Source organism: Callithrix jacchus, chromosome 2, assembly GCF_049354715.1.
Source record: "Callithrix jacchus isolate 240 chromosome 2, calJac240_pri, whole genome shotgun sequence".
NCBI classification, from domain to species: domain Eukaryota; kingdom Metazoa; phylum Chordata; class Mammalia; order Primates; family Cebidae; genus Callithrix; species Callithrix jacchus.
Genome location: NC_133503.1, coordinates 70,380,546 through 70,402,692, shown reverse-complemented (window position 1 = coordinate 70,402,692; position 22,147 = coordinate 70,380,546). Strand labels below are relative to the sequence as shown.

Sequence of the window (22,147 nt, the reverse complement as noted above, 5' to 3'; positions counted from 1 at the left end):
CTGCCTGTTCATGGACATTCGTCCCCACTCATGCTGCTGTCTTGGTTAGGCAGCGCCTGGATAACCGTTACATGCTATAAATGCACCTGCTGTTTGAGGAGGTTATTTGTGCCTGTAATAATGTGATGCAAATCTTCAGCAAGTGAAACTGCAGGTCTTGTAAAAAGTTGTAGAATTTCATGAAGTTGATGTGAGTGATGCTAGAGCACTGCTTGGATCTGATGCCAAGACATCAACAAATGGGGCTGGGTCTTGGCAGAGTGAACCTACTTAAACCGAAGATCATAAGGACATGTTGGCCACATGAAAAGAGAGTAATTTGGGTAAAAAAGATCAGTAAAGCCTTAGGGGAAAAGTGACGGAGCCCTTGAATATTTGTGCACAAAAACTCCCTTTATCAACATGCTGTGACGTTCAAATGTGAACAGACTTCATGTGCTTTCACGTTTATTCATAAAATACCTCCAAAGAGAAAAAAAATGGTTCTTTTTTTTAATCCTTTAAAAATATTCTCAGCTGGGCACGATGACTCATGCCTGTAACCCTGGCACTTTGAGAGGCTGAGGCAGGCGGATCACTTGGGGTCAGAAGTTTAAGACCAGCCTGGGCAACAACGCCAAACCCTGTCTCTACTAAAAATATAAAAATTAGCCCGGCATGGTGGCACGTGCCTACAGACACAGCTACTCGGGAGGCTAAGGTGGGAGGATTGCTTGAACCCGGGAGGTGGAGGCTGCAGTGAGCTGAGATTGAGCCACTGCACTCCAGTTTGGGTGACAGAATGAGACTCCATCTTGCCCCCAAAAACACTTCTCCCAGAGTTATAGCTTAAATATTGTTAAATGTAACATTAATTCATTTTTACAATTTTTGGATTTCTCTCTCAAGATTGAGTCCCATGGTAAATGTTCACTATTTAGGAAATGAAAAGGCCTCTTTCAGGACCATGTTGTTCTCATAGGGAAGGGATCCCCCAGGCACATCTTTTGCTAACCTGTCTCTCATTAGGCCATGAGTGCTCAGGGCAGGTCTTAGCATTTTCTTCTTTACATCCCAGCACCCAGACAGCCTGGCACTGATGGGTTGCCCCACCAGTGCTGGTAAACACACAGATGGAGAGACTGCATTCTGTGTCACTCACTGGAATGGCTGCTCAGTCATGGTGTACAGCAGTGCCCTCACGGGGTCCCTGTGCACAGGCAGAGGGCCCTGGGCTTGTGGACTTCAGTTGCTGGCGCTGGAAGGGGCACCTGGTCCAAGGTCATGCACATGGATGCTGGCATCAAAATACATCCTGGTCAGATGGCTCCTCACAAAGGAAAATCATGAAGAGGACACAACTGACATGGAGTGTGGTGTTTCTGATCAGGAGGTCAGCAACCCCAGGATCTGGCTTCTGCTGCCCCTCCCTCTCTCACGTGTTGGGGAGCTGCAGCTGTGAGCCAGCACAGAGGAGAGTCAGGAGTCAAAGGTAGGGGCTATGGGAGGGAGAGAGAGGAAAAGATAAAGAGAGACAGAGACAGAGGATCCTGCCAGCACTCACTAGCTGCTGGATCCAGCCATGCCTGAAGCAAGTCCAGTCCAACACTTTTAAGTTTTGGGAGCCAACATCCTCTCTTTTTTGTTGAAGCCAGTTTCTCTTGTTTGCGACTGAGCCACCTTATTGAGCTGATTGCTGGGAACATGGAATAGAGCAACTGACAGCAGGCTGAACATGAGACCCCCACCTTTACACGGGTGCGGGGGCGCAGTGGGGAGGTAGATGAGACTCACTAAAAGCTCAGCAAACGTGGGCTGTTTACCCAGGTTTAAAACAAGGGGTGCGGGGAGGGTAACAAAGCAAGCAAGCAAGCAAGCGAACCAAAACCAAAGATGGTTTTTAAAAACAGAGCATCAAAAGGAGGCTGACCAAAGAAGGTAGGGGAGAAAACATTCCCAACTAAAACCTCACTCGAGGAGATGCTAAAGTATCCAGAGCCGCCAGGCTTCAGACTTGGGTCTCCAGGGAAAAATGTACTGACGTGATTTTTTTCTCAGCTATAACGATGATGGCTCATGGTTCTCATTCCCTTCGGGTCATCTGTCTTGGGATCCACCCACGTCCATCCTAGGGGCCTGGGGACAGGGCTCCTGGTGCTGTCCTGGGTGCAGTGGCGTAGATCAATATTTGTTGGCTAAATGAATGAACCAGCAAGGACAGTCAGAGCCCAACTGGGACACTCTATCTTTTAAACTTTTATTTTTAAATTTACTTGGAATAAAATGCATTCTTTTTGGTGCAGTTCTCTGTGTTTTGACAATTGAGACACACAACAGCGCCATCAGCCCCAAGACTCCCTCGTCCTCCGCTCCCCTCACCCTTAACCCTGGCAGTCACTGATCTGTTCTCTGTTCCTGTAGTTTTCAAAAAATTGTGCTAAGATAAACATAACATAAAAATTAGCATTTTGACCCTTTTTAAGTGTACAATTCAATGACATTAAGTATATCCATAGCGGTGTGCAACCATCACCACCTGCCCATCTCCAGAAATTTTTTTTTTTTTCCTGAGATTGAGTCTGGTTCTGACACCCAGGCTGGAGTACAATGGCATGATCTCGGCTCACTGCAACCTCTACCTCCTGGGTTCAAGTGATCCTCCTGCCTCAGCCTCCCAAGTACCTGGGATTATAAGTATACACCACCATACCCAGCTAATTTTTGTATTTTTAGTAGAGACGGGGTTTCACCATATTAGCCAGGTTGGTCTTGAGCTCCTGACCTCAGGTGATCCACTCACCTCAGCCTCCTAAAATGCTGGGATTACAGGCGTGAGCCACCATGCCCAGCCATCTCCAGAACTTTTAAATCATCCCCAGCAGAAACTCTGCACCCACGAAACACGAACTCTCCGTTTCCCATTTCCCCCAGTGCCTGGTAACCTGCACTCTACTTTCTGTCTCTCTGAATTTATCTATTCTAGGTACCTCACATTAGTGAAACCAAGCAATATCATCCAACTGCTTTTGGGTCTGGCTTATTTCACTTAGCATAATGACCTCAAGGGTAGTCAATTTGTAACATTTGGCAGCATTCCCTTCCTTTTTAAGGCTGAGCCATATTCCACCACATGGATAGATCGCAGTTGGTTTATCCACTCATCCACGGATGGACCCTGGGTCATTTGTATCCTCTGGCTATTGTGGATAGTGCCACTATGAACCCTGGGGTACAAGCATCTGTTTGAGTCCCTGCTTTCAGTGATCATCCCTGTAGTTTTCCCTCTTAAGAATGTCATAGAAATGAAACATAAAGCATGTAGCATGATTTTTATTTTCGACTCTGGCTTCTTTATCTTGTCTTGGTGCATTTGAGATCCACCCATATCATGTGTGTCAACAGTCTGTTCCTGTTTATTGCTGCATAGTATTCCACTGCATATATGTACCACAGTTTCTTTACCCATTCTCCATTTGAGGGACATTTGGGTTATTTCCAGTTTGAGCAATTATGAATAATACTGCTATAAACATTTGCTTACAGGTTTTTGTGTGAGCATAGCTTTCTTTCAGGTAAATTGCAGAGTCATAGAAGTAGATGTTTAACTTTATAAGACACTGCCCAGCTGTTTTCCAAAGTGCCTATGCCATTTGACATTCCCCAGCGGTGTATGAGTTCTAGTTGCTCTGCAATATTGACAACACTTGGTACTGCTAATTGCCTTTGTCTTTTTCTTTAACCCATAATGTATTCATTAGTTGTCAGATCTCAATAATAGAATAATGATAGAGATAGGAAGTGAGTGAATGAGTGAACTGGCTGGGCATGGTGGCTCACATTTGTAGTCCTAGATCCTAGGGAGGCTGAGGTGGGAGAACTGCTTGAGGCAGGCAGTTGGAGGCCAGCCTGGGCAATGTGGTGAGACTCTATCTCTAAAAACAAACAGAGAAACAGAAAAACATATTTGGAGCCAAAAAAGTAGATCTCATGAAGACAGAGAATGGACTAGTTCCCAGAGTCTGGGAAGCAGGAGTGGGTTGAAGAGAGGTTGATTAACGGACACGAATAGAAGAAATAAGACCCAGTATTTGATAGATTAGTAGGGTGACTGTAGTTAACAATAGCTGATTGTACATTTCAAAATAGCTAAACAAGAATAATTCAAAAATAGCTAAACAAGAATAATTCAAAATAGCTAAACAAGAATAATTCTAGCAAAAAGAAAAGATAAACATTTAAGGCAATTGGCTCTGTGTAGTGTTACATGCCTGTAGTCCCAGCTACTTGGGAGGATGAGAAAGAAGGATCGCTTGAGCCCAGGAGTTCAAATACAGCCTGGGCAACATAGCGAGATCCTGTCTCTTAAAAAAAGAAAGAAAAAAACATATATATTTAAGGTAATGAAATACCCTGATTTGATCTTTACACATTATATGAATGTATCAAAATATCATGTTTTCCCCAAATATATACGTTTATTAAGTATCAATTTGAAAAATGCAGAAATAGAATTAAAAATCCAAATAAAAAGAAACGTTCCATGAATTCTGAGCGCACACAAAAAAGTGAGTGAATGGATGAAAATACCATTTACTGAAATCTACAAGTCAGACACATATCAAACTGTTACTGCATGCCAGATGTGATATGTACAGATTATAACATTTTATCTCATGTAATCCTTACATTAGCCCCAGTTTACTGAGAACAAGACATAGACACGTTGGAGAAATAACCTGCCCAAGGTCACCGACCTGGTAATGGCTGAGCCAGACCTGACTCAGGAGTTCTGGATCCAACACACCTCATGCCTCCCTCAATATGGCACTAAGAAATGCTACTTGCCCTTCCTCTCCTGGGAGAGTTTCAAATGCATTATCTCCATCACTGCAATAGCCTCTTGGAGGTGGGGTTATTTTTCCCATTTCATCCATGTTATCTACTCAGCCTGTAAGGCACAGAGGCCCTGGTGCCTGCCCACCTGTCCTGAATCCCAGCCTCCACCATATGCCAGGGCTCACAACGTGCAACGTCACTTGCAAGCAAAAGGCCTCAGCATGAAATAAAGGCCAAGACCTTCAGGTACCTTTCAGAGCCCCAAGTGGTCCTTGTAATTCCTGGCCGAGATACCTCATAAATGTGTCACCACTGTTTGCAGCCACTTCCCTGTGCACCAACTGTGCCCAACATCTGCAACGCTTTCCAAGAAAGATAGTGTGAAGCCAAAGGAAAGAAAAGAACAAATGCTTTTGTGCAAACACCCATGGATCTGAAGGCGCCTGCAAGCCTTTTGGGGCGGCCCAGAAGGGGAGATGTGGGAGGCCCCCACCATGGCCTCGGAACCACAGGCTTGCACAGTTCCTCATAATGAAAGCCTTGAAAGAATGAGGGATTTTTCTACAGAGAAGTTCAAAAGATCTTTTCTGGCCTTTGGTGAGGTTCCTGGGAACAGAGAGGCAAGGAAGACAGAGGCAGATGGGGTCTCCTGCACCCCGTGCCTCCCCATGGCCCTGCATACACAGTGTCTTCATCCACGTAGTAAACAGTCAGAACTGGAAGACACAGCAGCCATTCATAGAGCGCCTACTGTGTGCAGGCAGTGTCTGCCTCCAGTGACGGGGTTCTCTCTTCAGATCCCCTGTGGGGTACCATGCCCTTCACAAGGAGTGGCCACACTTTAGCAATGGGCTCAATCATGATCACTGCCACCATCATTCATTCATTTAGCAATGAAGGACCACAGTCCAGTAGAAGACACAGGTGTGGATGCAGTGAGGAGAGGCAGGCACCAGGTTTTCAGCAACACTAGGAGGGAGAAATCAGTGCTGCTGGGCAGGTCACACTTCACACAGGAGGAGATACTTGAGCTGTGTCCTTTGAGGAGTTTGTCAGGAAGAAAAGGGCACTCCAGGCAAAAAGAACAACACAGACAAAGGCACAAGGCGTGAAATAACATGAAACATTTAGGGAAATACAGCTAATTCCTTAGGGTGAAAGTGTAGGGTGAGGGAGGGGCTTTCCTGGCCCAGCACCTCCATTGGTCCCTGGGGCCTTGATCCCACCGCACACAGTAGTCACTCAATAAATCTATGCTGCTGGCCAGAGGCCAGCGGTTCTGCAAGGGGCACAAAGACCGAAGATAATCAGACCCCTCATCTCCTCCATCCCTCAGAGATGCAGAGGCACCTGGGCCCACACCTCTTGGCATTCCTTGGGGTGTACCAGCTGTAACTCTCCCTGTCCCTCTGTTGCTCCCTCTCCCAGTCAGGAAGACACACCTAGACCAGCACACCAGGACGAGAACAAGCTCACTATGCAGCTAACCTTGATTTTGCTTTGACTTCTAATAGAAAAGGAAGTCATCTACGAACACTGGTGTTTTTGCTGTTGTTGATAACACGTAACCAATGGCATCCCCATACCAGGTGCCTCTGCTGCCATGGTCCCTCCCCAGACTTGGCCAGGTAACCCTCTTGGAGCCCGTCTCCATCTCCCCCATCAGCACCACAGGCCACAAATGCTGGCAGCCCAAGGGCCAGATGGGCTTGCATGCCCACAGAGCGTCTGGTCCTGTGTTCGCTCTGTGGAGTGATGGAAAAATCATGGCCCTACTCTGAGGCCACCTCCACCCTGATGTTTCTGCCTTGGTTTTGTGAGTCAACAAATTCTCTTTTGCTTAAGCTAGTTTAAGTTGTCACATGTCTCAAGACTTCTGATTAATACAGCTCTGTCCTTGTTTAAATTTTTCTTTAAACAAACTATGATTCAATTTTTGCATTTTCTTTCTGACTCAATAGTTTTAGGAGAGTGTTGGTGAATCTCCAGATGGCAAGGTTTTTGTATGTTTAAACACTTTTGTTATTAATGCCTCATTTACTACATTGTGATAAGAGGGAGAATTGAAAGAGCTGACTCTTTGTCCTTGTGCTATTAAAAAAAGTATCACATACACGAACCTGACATGCACTTGCACCCACTGTTGAAACACTGAGAGGATCCTCATTAAAGTCAGGAACAAGATGAGGATGCACCATGACCACCACTACTGAACAGTTCTCCAGAAGGCCAAGAGAAAGGAAAGAAAGAGGATGAAAAATACAATTTCTTACATATTGTATGATTTGATACCCTAAATCCATGAGAACAAACTAAAAACCACTAGGAGTAATGGAAGAATACGGTAAAGAGAATAGATAAAAATTTAATATTTCAAAAACTAGGCTGGGCACAGTGGCTCACGCCTGTAATCCCAGCACTTTGGGAGGTCGAGGTGGGTGGATCACTTGAGTTTCAGGAGTTAGAGACCAGCCTGGGCAACACAGTGAAACCTTGTCTCTACTAAAAATACAAAAATTAGCCAGGCATGGTGGCACATGAATGTAGTCCTCAGCTACTTGGGAAGCTGAGGCAGGAGAATCGCTTGAATCCAGGAAGCAGAGGTTGCAGTGAGCTGAGATCGCACCATTGCACCCCAGCCTGGGAGACAGAGTGAGATTCCATCTTAAAAAAAAATGGCATTCCCTTGTACAATAAATAACCAGTTAGAAGGTACAGTGGAGAAGTGTCCCATTTTTAATAACTAAAAGAACAAGATCAAAGAACCTAAGAGTAAATTCAATAAGAAATCAAACGGTGGGCTGGGTGCAGTGGCTCACGCTGTAATCCCAGCACTTTGGGAGGCCAAAATGGTCAGATCACAAGGTGAAGAGATCGAGACCATCCTGGCCAACATGGTGAAACCCTGTCTCTAGTAAAAGTACAAAAATTAGCTGGGCTTGGTGGCACGTGCCTGTGGTCCCAGCTACTGGGGAGGCTGAAGTGGAAGAATCGCTTGAACCCAGGAGGCGGAGGTTGCAGTGAGCCGAGATTGCGCCACTGCACTCCAGCCTGGCGACAGAGCAAGATTCCGTCTCAAAAAAAAAAAAAAATCAAAAGATGTATATGAAGAAAACTTAAAATCACTCTCTGAGGAATACTTAGAAGGCAAGCACATTAGAAGACGTCCTAGTTCTTGGAGAAGTAGAGACTTGTTCAGCATTGAAAAAGTGCTCATGTTTCTTAATCTCCAAAATTGATGATACCAATAACCGTATCTACACTATTTGAAAACGTAAAATAACACTGTGCTTCACCTGGAGAAAACACATACAATAGCTTCGATAATTTTGAAAAATTAGTGTAATGTGTGAAGACAAGTCAGATTAAGAATTAAAGCTACTATAATTAAAACAACTTGGCAGAAAGATAGAGTAGATATACTTTCCCTACTTTTCTTGCTGAATACAGCTAAAACCCCTGAATGTTACATATGCGTATGAAGAAGACCCTGAAAGATGGAGAGAAATTCTTAAAAGAAAACACAGGGATAAATCTTCATGACGCTAGACTTAGAAATGGATTCTTAGCTATGACACCCAAAATACATGCAACAAAAGGAAATAATTCATCAAAATGAAGTAGTTTCATCAAAACTTTCATGTATTAAAGGACATTATCAAAAAAGTAATATTACAACATACAGAATCCAAGAATACATTTTCAAATCATATATCTGACAATACTAATAGTAATTCAGAATATATCTAGAATAAATATCAAATTAAAAAAAAAACCCTCTTACAACTCAACAATAAAAATACAAACAACCCTATTCAAAAATAAGCCAAGGACCTGAATAGTCATTTCTCTGAGGAAGATAAATAAACAGCCAACAAGGATATGAAAAGATGCTCAACATTATTAATCATGCAACATGCAAATCAAAACCACTTCACACTCACTAGGAAGGTTATACCAATGACAATAACAATCCAGAAAATAACGAGTGTTGACAAGGATGTGGAAAAACTGGAACCTTTGTACACTGCTGGTGGGAATGTAAAATTATTCAGCTCCTGTGAAAATGTTTGGTGGTTCCTCAAAATCTTAAACAGAGAATTACCATATGACCCAGCAAATGCCCTCCCAGTTATATACCCCAAAGAACTGAAAACAGGAACTCAAAGAAATACATAGATGTATGTTTATAACAGCCCTATTCACAATAGCCTAAAGTGAAAACAACCATCAAAAGAGGAACAGGTAAGTAAACTGTGGTACACACACAGAATGAAACATTATTTATGCATGAAAGGAAATGAAGTACTGATACATATTACAATGTGGATGAACTGCAAAAAATATGCTAACTAAAGTAATCCAGACACAAAATTCATGTATGATTTACATGAAATACACAGAACATATAAAGCCATAGAGACAGAAAGCAGAATGGTGGTTGCCAGGAGTTGGGAGGAGGGGGAAACAGGGAATGACTGCTCAGTGGCTATGGGTTCTTTGGCAGTGATCTAAGTGTTCCGTAGCTAAAGGTGGTGGTCACACATTGTGAATTTATTAAATGCCACTGAGTTGTACACTTTAAAAGGGTTAATTTTGTGCTATATAAATTTCACCTCAATAAAATATTCAACCTCATACATGATTAATGTCATTAAAATCCAAGCAAGATACTGTTTTTGCCTATAGCATTGGTAGAACAAAGTTTCAACAATCCCCTGTGCTGAGGAAGAGGTGTGGAAACAGAAACTTCTGTGTAATATTACTGAGAGTAAGTTGGTATCATTTTAAGGGCAATGCGGCTAAACTACCAACAATTGAAAGGAAATATTTCATCTTTGACTAGGCAAGTCCATTGGCAGAATTTTTTCCTTATGAACACACTCATGAATGTATGCATAATTGTAACATTGTATATAATGGTAAAAATGGAAACAGCTTCAGTATCCATCAGTTGAGAAGTGGTTGAAATAAATCATGGTATATTCATACAATGGAATACTATTTCTAAAAAGAATGAGAAAGATCTGCATGTGACAATATGATCTCTATGATATAGTATTCTTCGAAAAAGTAAGGTATGAATTGTGTGACCTCGTTTGCATGAATCTGTGGAAGTATGGATACATTTTTTTTCTGAAAGGATATAAATAATCTGTTTATTGTGGCTACTTTCCTGAAAAAGAACTGGAGATAAAGGAAGGGAAAGAAAATCTATTTTCATTTTAAATTTTTCTATACCGTCTACCTTTTTACCTTTAATAGAAACAAATTTATAGTCCTCCAATACTCAGTCAAGAAGAAAATAACTTCTAAAGTCTGCTCTACATACAACGATTCTGGAATTCTGTATATCTTTCTTTACTTCCCTACCCCTTCTTTAATTTCCGAGTCTTTATTAATGTAATCTGGGATTACAGAGATCATATTTTTGCACAGTTCTTTATTTTTGGTGAAGTGTAATATACATAAAAGTGCACACATCACGAGTGATATGCCACTTTTGACATTTTACTCTTTTTTTAAAAAATAATTTTTGGATTTCTGTATTCGATTTTGTGATTATGATTTTAAATTATTTCCTGGGTCTCAATATATTTCATTGATTTTGGTGCTCACATAGCTTTTCCTCTCTGGATTCTGATTTTGATTCCTTTTTTCCTTCATTGATTATACATGCTAAGCAGCTTTCTTAGAAATGCTAAGTAATATGGAGGCTGAGACACTGTGTATCATCTGGAAATGTTGCTTCCAGTCTTCACCCAAGAATGACAGCACAGCCACATATGGAATTCCTGAGTACAAATTTCTCTATTCCAATTCTGAGCCTGGGCAACATAGCAAGACCCATCTGTACAGGAAACAAACAAACAAACAAACAAAAACCCAGCTGGGCATAATGGTGTGTGCCTGTAGTTTCAGCTACTTGGGAGGCTGAGGTGGGAGAATCACTTTAGCCCAAAAGTTCAAAGTTACAGTGACCTATGACTGTGTATTCATAGCACTGCAGCCTGGAAACAAAGCAAGACCCATCTTAGAAACGAAACGAAACAGATTCTGTAGGTACAGTTCCACTCTCTTCTGATGCTTAGAACGATGGAGAAATTTGAGGCTATTTTGCTTTTGAATAATTTGCAGATATTGGTCACATGACTGCTTATGGTAGATCCCTTCCCGAATGCTTATAGAATGTATAGATTTTTTACCCTTTAAATTAAAATAACTTGTCACATGAAATCTAGATGGAGTTTTTCAATTCACCTTGAATTCAGCAAGTCCTTTGATAGACAGACTCAGAACTTTCTCCAGTAGAGAAAGCTTTTCTTACATCACATATTCAATTATCCTCAAGGTTCTTTCCCATTTATTCTACTTAAGTCCTTGGAATTGTGCCAGGCACTGAGAATTGTGGAGTTAGTAAGACATGGTCTCTGATCTCATTAAACTTTAGTTCAGTGGGAAAGACAGACAGCAGATCAAGGAATTATAATGAAGAGTGATGGAAGTTACAAGATCCAGATGAGATGGAACTTCTCATCTCATCTGAAACTTCTCTCTTGTGTGATTGCTCTTAGCTTGGGGTAACTGGGAAGGTCTCATTAGCCTATGTGAGGATGGGGAATTGGACAAGGTTAGCAGAGGGTTCCAGACAAAGGAAATAGCATTTATTAAAAAGTTGGGAAGGCCTGAAGCTTAGGGGAAGTGCAATATAGTTGTACAAGCTTCGTATTATTGTTCTATCAGGGAGGTAGGTGGTTGTCCGTTTCCTCTTTAGTCTACCCAGTGTCTGGATACACAAAATCATGAGATAACTCCCAGCTTTACAGAGTGGCTGCCCAGAAGGGGGACCCTGGTTCTCTGCTGTCACACTCTCCTCTGTTGATCTCATGTGGGGAAACAACTCTGCCGTGTGCTGGGCCAGTATCAGGATCAGGTGATTTTGTCATTCCCATAGTAACAGCAGTGCCGTAGAGCATCTACCACTTGCTGGCAGTCGATTTGTCTACTTGACTGCAAGCTCTCTGAGGGCAGGAATTGTATGTACCTAAGTCACCACTACCACCTAGCAGAGGTTCTGGGAGAGTGCTGTGGCTCTGGCATTAACTACAAATATTCTTAAAAAAAAAAAAAAAAAAAAAGACTTGCTTTCCTCCCATTTTCCACTTCCCCCAAAGGCAGGTAAATGTCTGCATTAAAAAAAGGAAACCAGGGCCAGGTGGGGTGGCTCAAGCCTGTAATTCCAGCACTTTGGGAGGCCGAGGTGGGCAGATCACCTGAGGTCAGGAGTCCGAGACCAGCCTGGTCAACATGGTGAAACCCTGTCTCTACTAAAAATACAAAAATTAGCCAGGCATAGTGGCGCATGCCTGTAATCCCAGCTACTCGGGCGGTTGAGGCAGGAGAATCACTTGAACCTGGAAGGCAGAGGTTGCAGTGAGCCAAAATGGCGCCAGTGTACTCTAGCATGAGTGACAGAGTAAGACTCTGTCCCCCCAAAAAAAGACAACCAGGAAAGCAAGTAGTCCCTGAGGCTGCTTCTAAGAAACCCAACCCAGCTAAGGCAACCACAACCCACAACCCTGCTTGAAGGCAAAGCAAGACCATGGAGCCCACCTAGGTGAAGGTGTGTGGAGGCGCAGGTGAGAGCGGGGCTGTGGGAGGAGGTAGGGGGGTAACAACGGGGAATGAGGTGGATTGGGGTGAAAGGAGAGCCAGGTTTCTGGCACCCAAAACGCAGCTGCTGCCGACCTGCCTCTTTGCTCCGAAGATGAGGACAGGTTTTTGAAAAGTTTGTGCCTCAGTTTCTCAGCAGGAAATCTAGAACATGTGAGTGCTGGTTCTCTCTGCCCCAGTGAGCTGGGCTGCTTGGATTCAGCCTCCCACTCTCCCAGGAAGGAGTTCCAGTCAAGGATCCTGACATTTGCTTGGTGCAATGACGCACTCTTCTCCCCGGTGGGGGCCACATGGAGCCAGTTACAGTGTTCTGTGGGGACAAGCCCGCCTTGCTGGGTGAGTGACGTAGGTCTGTGCCGCGGTGGGAGCGCTGCAGATGCTGAGCCACCAGGCCTTGCAAACGTCGGGCTCCAAATTAGTCGCGGGTCTAAAAACCGCCTTGCCCCTAACCCTCGGAGCACCGCCCGCCCTGCCGCCTCTCTGCACCGGCTGTTTCCAGCCGGCCTCCATGAACACCGCTACTCTCTCCTGACCGCTCCACAGCCAGAGGACACGTGGGACGCCCCTCACAGATACTGCCAATGTGCTGACTGCCGGCACCAGAGGACAGTGCTGCCCCGACCCCGTTCGGGCCCCACGAGGGTAAGGGCACAGCGCGGGCGGCGGTGAGGTGGGCAGTCAGCAGACTGTCCCACGCCACATCTGTGCCGGAGCCCTGCCGCACACAGGGACGCAGAGGAGTGAGCGCAGGGCTCTTGCCCACAGAGAGCTCCCAGCCTGGTGGGAGGGAGAGAGGCGAACGGGAAAGACTGCGAGCTCCTCGAGGGCGCAATTGAAGACATCAGGGGCGGGATAAGGGAGAGGAGGGAGTGGGCGGGGCCAGGGAAGGCTTCCAGGGGAGGTGATGCCGGGGCTGGGCCCTGAAGGATGGGAGCAGGGAGGGCGGACAAAGCAGGGAACCCTAGGGCCCCTCAGCTGGGGCAGGGCCAGAGGTCAGGAAGCAGTAGGCCAAGTCGTGAGATTCCCAACCATCAGCTGCCCCAGTGCCATAACTCAGTCCAAACCCTCCCATTCATTCATTCGCTCGCTGACTATATACTGATGACCAACTAGTTGCCAGGGACCCAATATAGACAAGAGATGAACATCCGGGTTGTTGAGAGGTTCACAGTCTTAGAGATGAGCAAAGAGACAGTCCAACAGCCAGCATGCCTCCCTCAGGTGGCTCCCGGGCCTCCATCGCAGCTGACCAGAGCTCAGCACCTGTCTCCTCCTTGATGCCTGGATCAGCTCAGCCTTGGGGAAAACTACAAGGAAGGCAGCGCTGCTGGTCTGGCTGTTGGGAGTGAGTCCAGAGGGGTGGGGCCCAGGAGGAGCTGTAGTTGGACTAGGATGATGTGGAGGGGTTACAGATGGGTAGCTTCCACAGGTATTCAGCAGACAAGATTAACCATATCCATGACTATTTTAAAAGCATTTGGGCAGGGCGCGGTGGCTCACACCTGTAATCCCAGCACTTTGAGAGGCCGAGGTGGGCAGATCACCTGAGGTCAGGAGTTCAAGACCAGTCTGACCAACATGGAGAAACCCTGTCTCTACTAAAATTATAAAAAATTAGCCAGTGTGGTGGCTGGAGCCTCTGATCCCAGCTACTCGGGAGGCGGAGGCAGGAGAATTGCTTGAACCTGGGAAGCAGAGGTTGCAGTGAGCTGTGATTGCATCACTGTACTCCAGCCTGGGTGACAAGAACGAAATTCCATCTCGAAGAAAAAATAAAAGGCATTTGTATGTGCCAAGTGCTTTGTGAACACTGTCTCACTCAATTGTCACAGCTGCCAGTAGTACCCTTCCCATTTCACAGATGAAGAAACTGAGGTTCAGAGAGATTGAATAACTTGTCCAAGGTCACATAGTTAAGTAGATAATTGATGAGATCTGGAGTGGGAGTTGCTAAGGATGACCCTGGAATCTGGTTTAGGCGCCCAGCCCCCGAGGCGGGGGCTACATCCTGAGATGGAGTGTGCAGCAGGGAGGAGCTGAGGATGAGGGCAAAGCCTCCAGTTCAGGCCTGTCACAACCTGACCTCAGCCCGAGACCTGGCCTCCTCTCCTCTCTCACCCCTCCCCAGGTGTGAGTCTTCCCCAGCAGCCTGGGAGCTTCCTGAGACTTAGGGACCTTGTGCAGTCCAGCACAAGCATACGGCCTGCCACCAAACAATGCTTGTTTGGTCTCATATGGACATTCCAACACTATCAGAAGGGTTTGGTCTTGAAATGAGGCTTGTGCTTACTGGATGCTGGGCAAGGCAGTACCAGTCCTTCCTGATGGATGGATCCTCTGGATACACACATAACACACATACATCTGTACAACACAAGAATGTAAACAGATGCACTCACACAAAACATACACAGATATGCACCCATGTGCGCACACACACGCCAAAATCTAAGCTCAGAGGCTTGATCCTGCTGACGACTGCCTTCAGACTGATGTCAAAAAGTCCTGCCTTTCTTGCTGTGTGTACCTCGCCAGTATTTTTACAGGTAAATAATCTGACCTCTTTCTAGTAGTAGAGCTGTGCTTCCAATCACTGCCCAAAGGGGGAAATCAAGTATGCCACATTATGGATTCTCCCTCTGGGAGAAAACCACAGCCCTGCCTCCCTATTCCATCCCACATTCCCCCAGTGAGATATCATTATACAGCAGAAAACCACGGATCCGTATCAGAGAGAAATCCAACCTTCGACGATAAAGGGACATTTGAAAGAATGCTCAAGAACACCCCTCTGTGATTAGATGGGGAACGTTCATTTCTATAGGGAGTTATGCCTCCCTGACCCTGCCGCCTGCTTCATCCAGGCCAAGGAGACGGAGTTCATTAGCAGAACAGATGTGGCTTGTCTCCACCATTCGGATAAAGATCACAAAATACCCACAGCAACGAGGACATTCTGAACCTGGGCTGCAGCAACAACATCTGACTTGGGCCCAAAGAAAATTGCATTTTTTTCTGTCAAGTTCAATTAATAAACATTTATTCAGAGCCTGTTATTTATTCAGTTTTCTTTTTCAGTCCTGGGCTTCTCTGTCAAGACTTTCTCCTCACTTCAGGATGGGCCCTGAGGAAGCAGCACTAGGCTGCCAGTGGGTAGACCTGCAGGAAGTCAGGCCTTGTGCAGGTCCTGGTATCTGGAGGACTTGGCGCCCATGTGCTCACTGGTTCAAACTCTAGGTCTACCACTTTGTTACTGTGTGATCTTGGATAAGTTAATCAACTTCTCTGTGTCTTGGTTTCATAATGTGATAATGATAGCACCTACCTCAGGGTGGTGAGGACTGAATGAGATAATACACATAGAATATGAGACTGTACGTATTCATTGAAGGTTGGCTCTTATTATTACTAACATCAGGATAATTATCGGTCTAGCTCAGCTCTCTCATCTGAGCTCCACCCTCAGTTTTCTTGCCCTATTAGACTTAGACTTGAAGTTCCTCCATGCAATGGGAGCCCTTCCCCTAAATTCCAGCCTGCCTGGTCAGATCCTGATTCTGTTGTCCTCTTAGCAAGAAACTGGAACCCAGCCCCTGTACACCTATCTCAGCCATGTGGTCTCACTCTAGTGTGAGTGCCACCTGCCCCAGCTGCCTGGCATCTGCCTGCTGCCCTCAGGCAGAGCCACCTACCTGAACCCCTACTCAAACCCACTGGCGCTTAGGTACCAAGCCCTTGAAAGGGCACTTGGCCAGCCCTTTCACCAGCCTCCCAGCCCCACAGTGACCCACGCTGTGGAGCCTAAGTTCTGGCCACATCAAGTCCTTTGTAGGTGGCAGGATGGAGATTGAGAGGATGAGGGAGAGAAGATCAGAAGCAAGCCTCTAGTTCTTGTGGCATCCTCTGCTTATTGGCATTGGGAGGCAGCCCCGGCCTAAATCCTTGGTCAGGCATAATAAACTATGTGGCCCTGATTTTGGCAGGATTACAGAGATCCACGAATCATGCAAAGACTAGGATCGTGTAATTACAGATTTACTGTCACTGTCCGCCCCTCCCCATTCCTGGCCCACCCTTCAGCTCTAGAATGGAAGCCCCAGGAGGGCAAGGACTCTGCCTGCCTCAATCCCTTCTTAGTGCTTGGAATGATGTCTGACCTATAGCAGATGCTCAAGAAACACTTGTATAACGAATGAAGCGAACACAGCTGCCCCATCCTGACTACTCCCTGTCCTCCTCCACCCAGGCCTTGGGACTCATTTTTAAGGTGAGGGTTATCGCCCCATGTCTAACATGGCTGTGGTCATGCCAAGGGTCAGTGCCTACTACCTGCTGGCCCTCTGCCCCTCAGTCCCCAGAGCCATATGTCCTCTTCGACTGGGTTTTTATTTTCAGTTGCTCAGGAACTCTGTTCTTGTCAAGGCTGACATTGGTCTAATGTTAAGCAGAAGAACCAGTCACATGGAGAATCAGTGGCCCAGGACACAGGGAGACCAGCAGAGCCAAGGTGAGCCTCTGCCCTCTCTTCAATGTAGGGCTGAAGTCACCGATAACAACACTAAACACTGACTGAAAACCTGTTCTGTGCCAGGCACTGGGCTTGGCACCATGACCTGAATAATCTCCTTTAATCTGCACAGCAAGCCCATTAGCATTGGCCCATTTTGTAGATGAGAAAGCCCTGGGGACAGTAGGGCACAGACTGGGCACCCTTATGCCTCCCCATGTGCTGGCCTGATTCCTAACGTCAAGGTGGAGTTTTCCTCTTCTCCCCACCCCGTGTTAAAGCAAACTAAATATGGCCTGAAAAGGACTCTGTACTTCTGTATTTGAGTCCTTGTGGATGAACCATAACCTACCTTATAGGCAAACAAGACTGAAAACCTAACTTAGCAGTATGCACCTGTAACAATAGCTGAGTCTTGGCTAATCCCAGCGGCCAGGCTTCAGCCACTCATAGACTGCTGAGCGTTCAAATCAGGCAAATGCAAAGCTGTAACCAGTCTATTTCTGTACCACACTACTGATTCCTGCTTATCCTGTGTGTCACTTAACCCTTTTTGTCTATATAAATTTGTTCTGACCACGAGGCACCCGGAAATCTCTCTGAATCTGCTGTGATTCTGGAGGCTGCCAGATTCATGAATCATTTCTTTTCTTCTTTTTTTTAGTTTTGCTTAATTAAATTCCATCAAATTTAACTTGTCTGAAGTTTTCTTTTAACACTCGTTTTCAGTCTCAGGGAAGCTAAGCCAAGAACTGTTTTCAGCAGATCTGAGTTTCTGCTGCAGGCTTGTCACTTATCAGCCATATGGCTTTGAAAAAGCATTCCACACTCCTCAGTTTCCTATTCTATGAATCGGGGGCACAGAAGCACTTCTGTGGGGCTGCTGCGCAGATCAAACAAGAGCACCTGTGGGCAGCACTCATGCAAGCGCAGGGCCGTAAGGGGACAGGTGCTCAGTGAAGGCTCCCTCCTTCCTCCTCTCCCTCCTCCCCTCCCTGAGATGTGACTTCCCTTTGGGCTACAGCACAAGGGGAATGTGGGCTTTGGGCCTTGAAAGGGCAAAGAATCTCCCAAGCAATGAGAAACTCGTCTACTTTGGGGTGGTCTTCCTGCCCATCCTGGAGGGAGGGCTGACCTCATGGAGGCCTTGGTTGTTTTCATTTGATTTGTAGAACCTGAAACAGAGTTCCATTCCCAAAGAAAACCCTCATGGAAGCAGAAACAAAAACAGAACGTCTCCCTCCCTGGAGTGGGGGTCACAGGATCCCAACCCCAGGGAGCTGCAGAGCCCCAGCCCAGGAGAGGACAACTAGTGTTCTTTGTTGACCAGGAGGCTTCAAACACTCTCTGCTCCCTTGTTTCCCTTTTCTCTTAATAAATAGATTGGTCTGGGAAAAAAGGCTCTGGAACTGTGAAAAGTTCCCACAGTGTAACCCGAACTGTTTTTGAAGTGCATTATCAGTTAAAAACAGGCATGATCTTGACTTTTGGAGATACAGGTTGACCTAATGAGTGTGCTCAATAAGAAAAATATTGTTCTATAGGAGAAGAGCAAACATGTAACTGGGCAGACACTGGACTTGGAGCTGGAAGGACTTGGATTTCCAACCAGAGCCCACCCTTGCTAGCTATGTGATGTTTCTCAATTCACTCAGCCTCTCTGAGCCTCATTTTCTTTGTCCATAAAGTGGAAGTAACTGTATCTGTGTAGGGAAACTGAATTTGGTAAAGGATTAAAGTCTCAGCACAAAAAAAGCATGCTACCCACTCCACCCCTGAAAGCCTGCCTTCTCCTCTCAGGTAGATGTTTTCCAAAGGCCCTGGCTACTGCCATTTGTCAGAAACAGAAATTCACTCCATTATCAGAGTAGGCCAGCTACTGGACCCCTCCCCTGGGAGGCCAGGGTAGAAGGATTGCATGAGTCCAAGAATTCAAGACCAGCCTGAGCAATATAATGAGGCCCCACCTCAAAACACACACATGGTCAGGTGTGGTGGCTCACACCTATAATCCCAGCACTTTAAGAGGTCGAGGTGGGCAGATTACCTGAGGTCAGGAGTTCAAGATCAGCCTGCCAACATGGTGAAACCCCGTCTCTACTAAAATTACCAAAAATTAGCTGGGAGCAGTGTTGGGCACCTGTAATCCAAGCTACGCAGGAGGGTGAGACAGGAGAATTGCTTGAACCCGGGAGGCAGTGGTTGCAGTGAGTGAAGATCACGCCACCGTACTCCAGCCTGGGCAACAGAGCGAGACTCTGTCTCAAAAAAGAAAACAAAAATAACCCCCCCACACACACCCCCCAGACAGGAGGTGCTTAAAAATAACCCACACAAACATATAGAAACACACACACACACACACACACCCCCCAAACAGACAGGAGATGCTTGTGAAGCAAAGAATACAGGGGGTGGAGTGAATATGGGTGGGGCTGAGGCTGCCCAGAGGGACGTCCCAGCTCTGACATCTCCTTGATGGGTAACCTCGGACCTGCCTTTTCCCTTTGGGCCTCAGTTTCTCCAGCAAAATGAGCACTTTATCTCAGGGCCCTTCATGCTCCCTAGTCCTAAGATTGTATAAAAACTTAGCTAATCCTTATGCTCATATCTCCAAGCACAATTTTAAAGAGTACACAGTGTCTGGATAATAGGTGAGCCCCTGGAGCATCAGGAGGCCAGTTCCCAGCTCTGTGCGAGGAACATGCTATCTGAAGGGACTCACCTAGCACTCAGCATCTTCTAGGTACAAAGCTCCCCGACCTTCTTGCCAGAATCCTGACATTTCCCACGGGCAGCTGCATTGGCCCAAAGCCACTCTGACTGGCTCTTCTGCTTAATGTTAGACACAGTGTCAGCCTTGACAGTAAAAGAGTTGCTCAGCAACTGAGAGCAAAAACCAAGTCAGAGAAGACATTTGGCTCTGGGGACTGAGGGCCAGAGGACCAGCAGGTAGTGGCTACGTGGGCAGCTCAGACCAGCAAGCATGCCCAAGGGTAGCCCATTCAAAGGCACATCATCACCACTGTTAGCACGACCCTGAGTCACAGCAACCCAGCAGGCCAGGGGCTGAGGGCACAGGACCTGTCAGCGCCCACCCACTCACTCACCCCCACATGGCTGCCGTCCATCATCCTCCCCATGTTTACAGAAGATGCAGGGAATAAAAACACTCTGCATTTCTACATAGCCTGGGGGGGCTATCATTGAAGACCCCACTGTCCCTTGTCCTCTGGCAATATAGTTAGAATAAATTACCAGAGAAGGACTTACCAGACTATGTCATTATAATTGATCATTATTAAATCATTATTACAGATAGTCCCTGACTTAATGATGATTTGACTTATAATTTTTCAACTTTATGGCAGTGCAAAAGTGTATCACATTCAGTGGAAAGTATAATTTGAATTTTGAAGTTAATTAATTAATTTATTTTAAGTGAGACTTCGTCTTACTCTGTCACCCAGGCTGGAGTGCAGTGGCATAATCATAGCTCACTGCAGCTTGGAACTACTGGGCTCAAGCGATTCTCTCACCTTAGCATTCCCAGTAGCTGGGACTACAGGCACACATCACACCATGTCGGACTAATTTTTTTAATTTTTAATTTTTTTCGTAGATCCAGGGTCTCACTATGTTGCCCAGGCTGAACTTGAGTTCTTGGCCTCAAGAGATCCTCCAGTCTCAGCCTCCCAAAGCGCTGGAGTTACAGGATAAGCCACTGGGTCCAGCCTGAAGTTTGCATTTTGATCTTTCACTGGGCTGGTTATATTTAGCACAATACTCTCTTGTCATCCTGGGCAGCAGGAGGACCCGCAGCTCCCAGTCAGCCACTCAATCATGAGAGTGAACGAGTGATCTACAGCGTACTGTAATTGGTACATTACAGGAGACGTTCCACACTGTATTACAAGATAGGCTTTGTTCCAGTTGAGTTTGCCCAGCTGTAGACTCCTATGAAGGTGTGAGCCATGAAGCTTGATAGGCTGGGTGTAGTGAATGCATTTTCCACTTCAGATGGGTTTATGAGGATATGACCTCATAGTAAGTCAAGGAGCATCTGTGCATACGAATGCAAGCATGCATACACATATACAATGCTGATATGTCCCCTCTCCTTATTTGATCCCACTCTAGTGTGGCACTCCTGCAGTCACATTCATTATCATTGTCGGGTTACCCACGAGGCCACCGCAGACCAAAGACCTAGAGCTGGGACCACTGCCTGGATCCCGACCGGCCGGTGATGCTGTCCTCACACTAATGCTCACTTGAATGCTGGGATGCTCCAGAGAGAGATGTCTGTGAGTGTGTAGACATGGTAGCTGTGGCCCCTCCCCGTCCTGGTCCAGCAGATAATCCAGGAGGGCTGAGGACCAAGAGGTGAAAAAAGCCCATTTTACAGATGAGGAAATTGACACCTGGAAGAGTTAACTGACGTTCTTGTTGTCACACAAGTAAGTATCAGAACCTAAGGCTCCCTTCCTTCCTATCTAGGGCCCTTTCTTGGCTGCTTGGCCTTAGGGGAAGTCTGTGCTTGCTCTCTGCTCCGAGGCAGCAGACAGAGGGAAATCAAGCAGCCTCCCTTGCAGGCCAGCAGCTATTCGTTCATGCATCCTGCATTCATTCATTCACACTGCCTTGCCCTGCATTAGGTGCCAAAGCAACTCTCCAGTCCTCTCCAGGATAAAGGCTACTGGCTATGGAGGTGCTTGTTAAAACATCTTCGCTGCATTGGGCATGGAATGTCCTGTGAATCTGAAAACTGGCCTGCCTGCCCAGCATTCTAGGGCAAGCACTGTGCTTCATGGGACGCAGACACAGAACAGCCAGGCTTCAGGGAAAACCCTTTGATCCAGGGCCCAGTCATGTCCTCTGCTCTGCCGCTGCCCCAGGAGAGGCAGTAAAATGTTCACATCAATTGGTCAGAGAACACTTCATGCTCTTCTCTGGAGCTGAACAAAGAGGGAGGCAGTGCTAAGGCCAGGACAAGACACACCCGCAATGCTTAGGACTGGAATATAGTGGGCAGCTATGGTCACTCACTGTTCTTCAGGTCAGGACTAATGGTCCTAGGCTTTCTTCCTTAAAACAAAAATTCTCCAATTAAACCTGAACCATCACAGTTATTGCTCAGGTTTTGACACC

General features: G+C 46.1%; 1 protein-coding gene and 1 long non-coding RNA gene across 2 annotated transcripts in view; one reads left to right on the top strand and one right to left on the bottom strand.

Moving 5' to 3' along the window:
• Positions 1-22,147, bottom strand: part of COL23A1 (collagen type XXIII alpha 1 chain) — a 360,915-nt gene that overhangs the window by 180,850 nt on the left and 157,918 nt on the right. The gene's annotated exons all lie outside the window — the stretch shown is intronic.
• Positions 12,862-15,535, top strand: LOC118151361 (uncharacterized). Its single transcript, XR_004739556.3, has 2 exons — positions 12,862-13,131; positions 15,354-15,535. It is a non-coding gene; the product is annotated as an uncharacterized LOC118151361 (long non-coding RNA).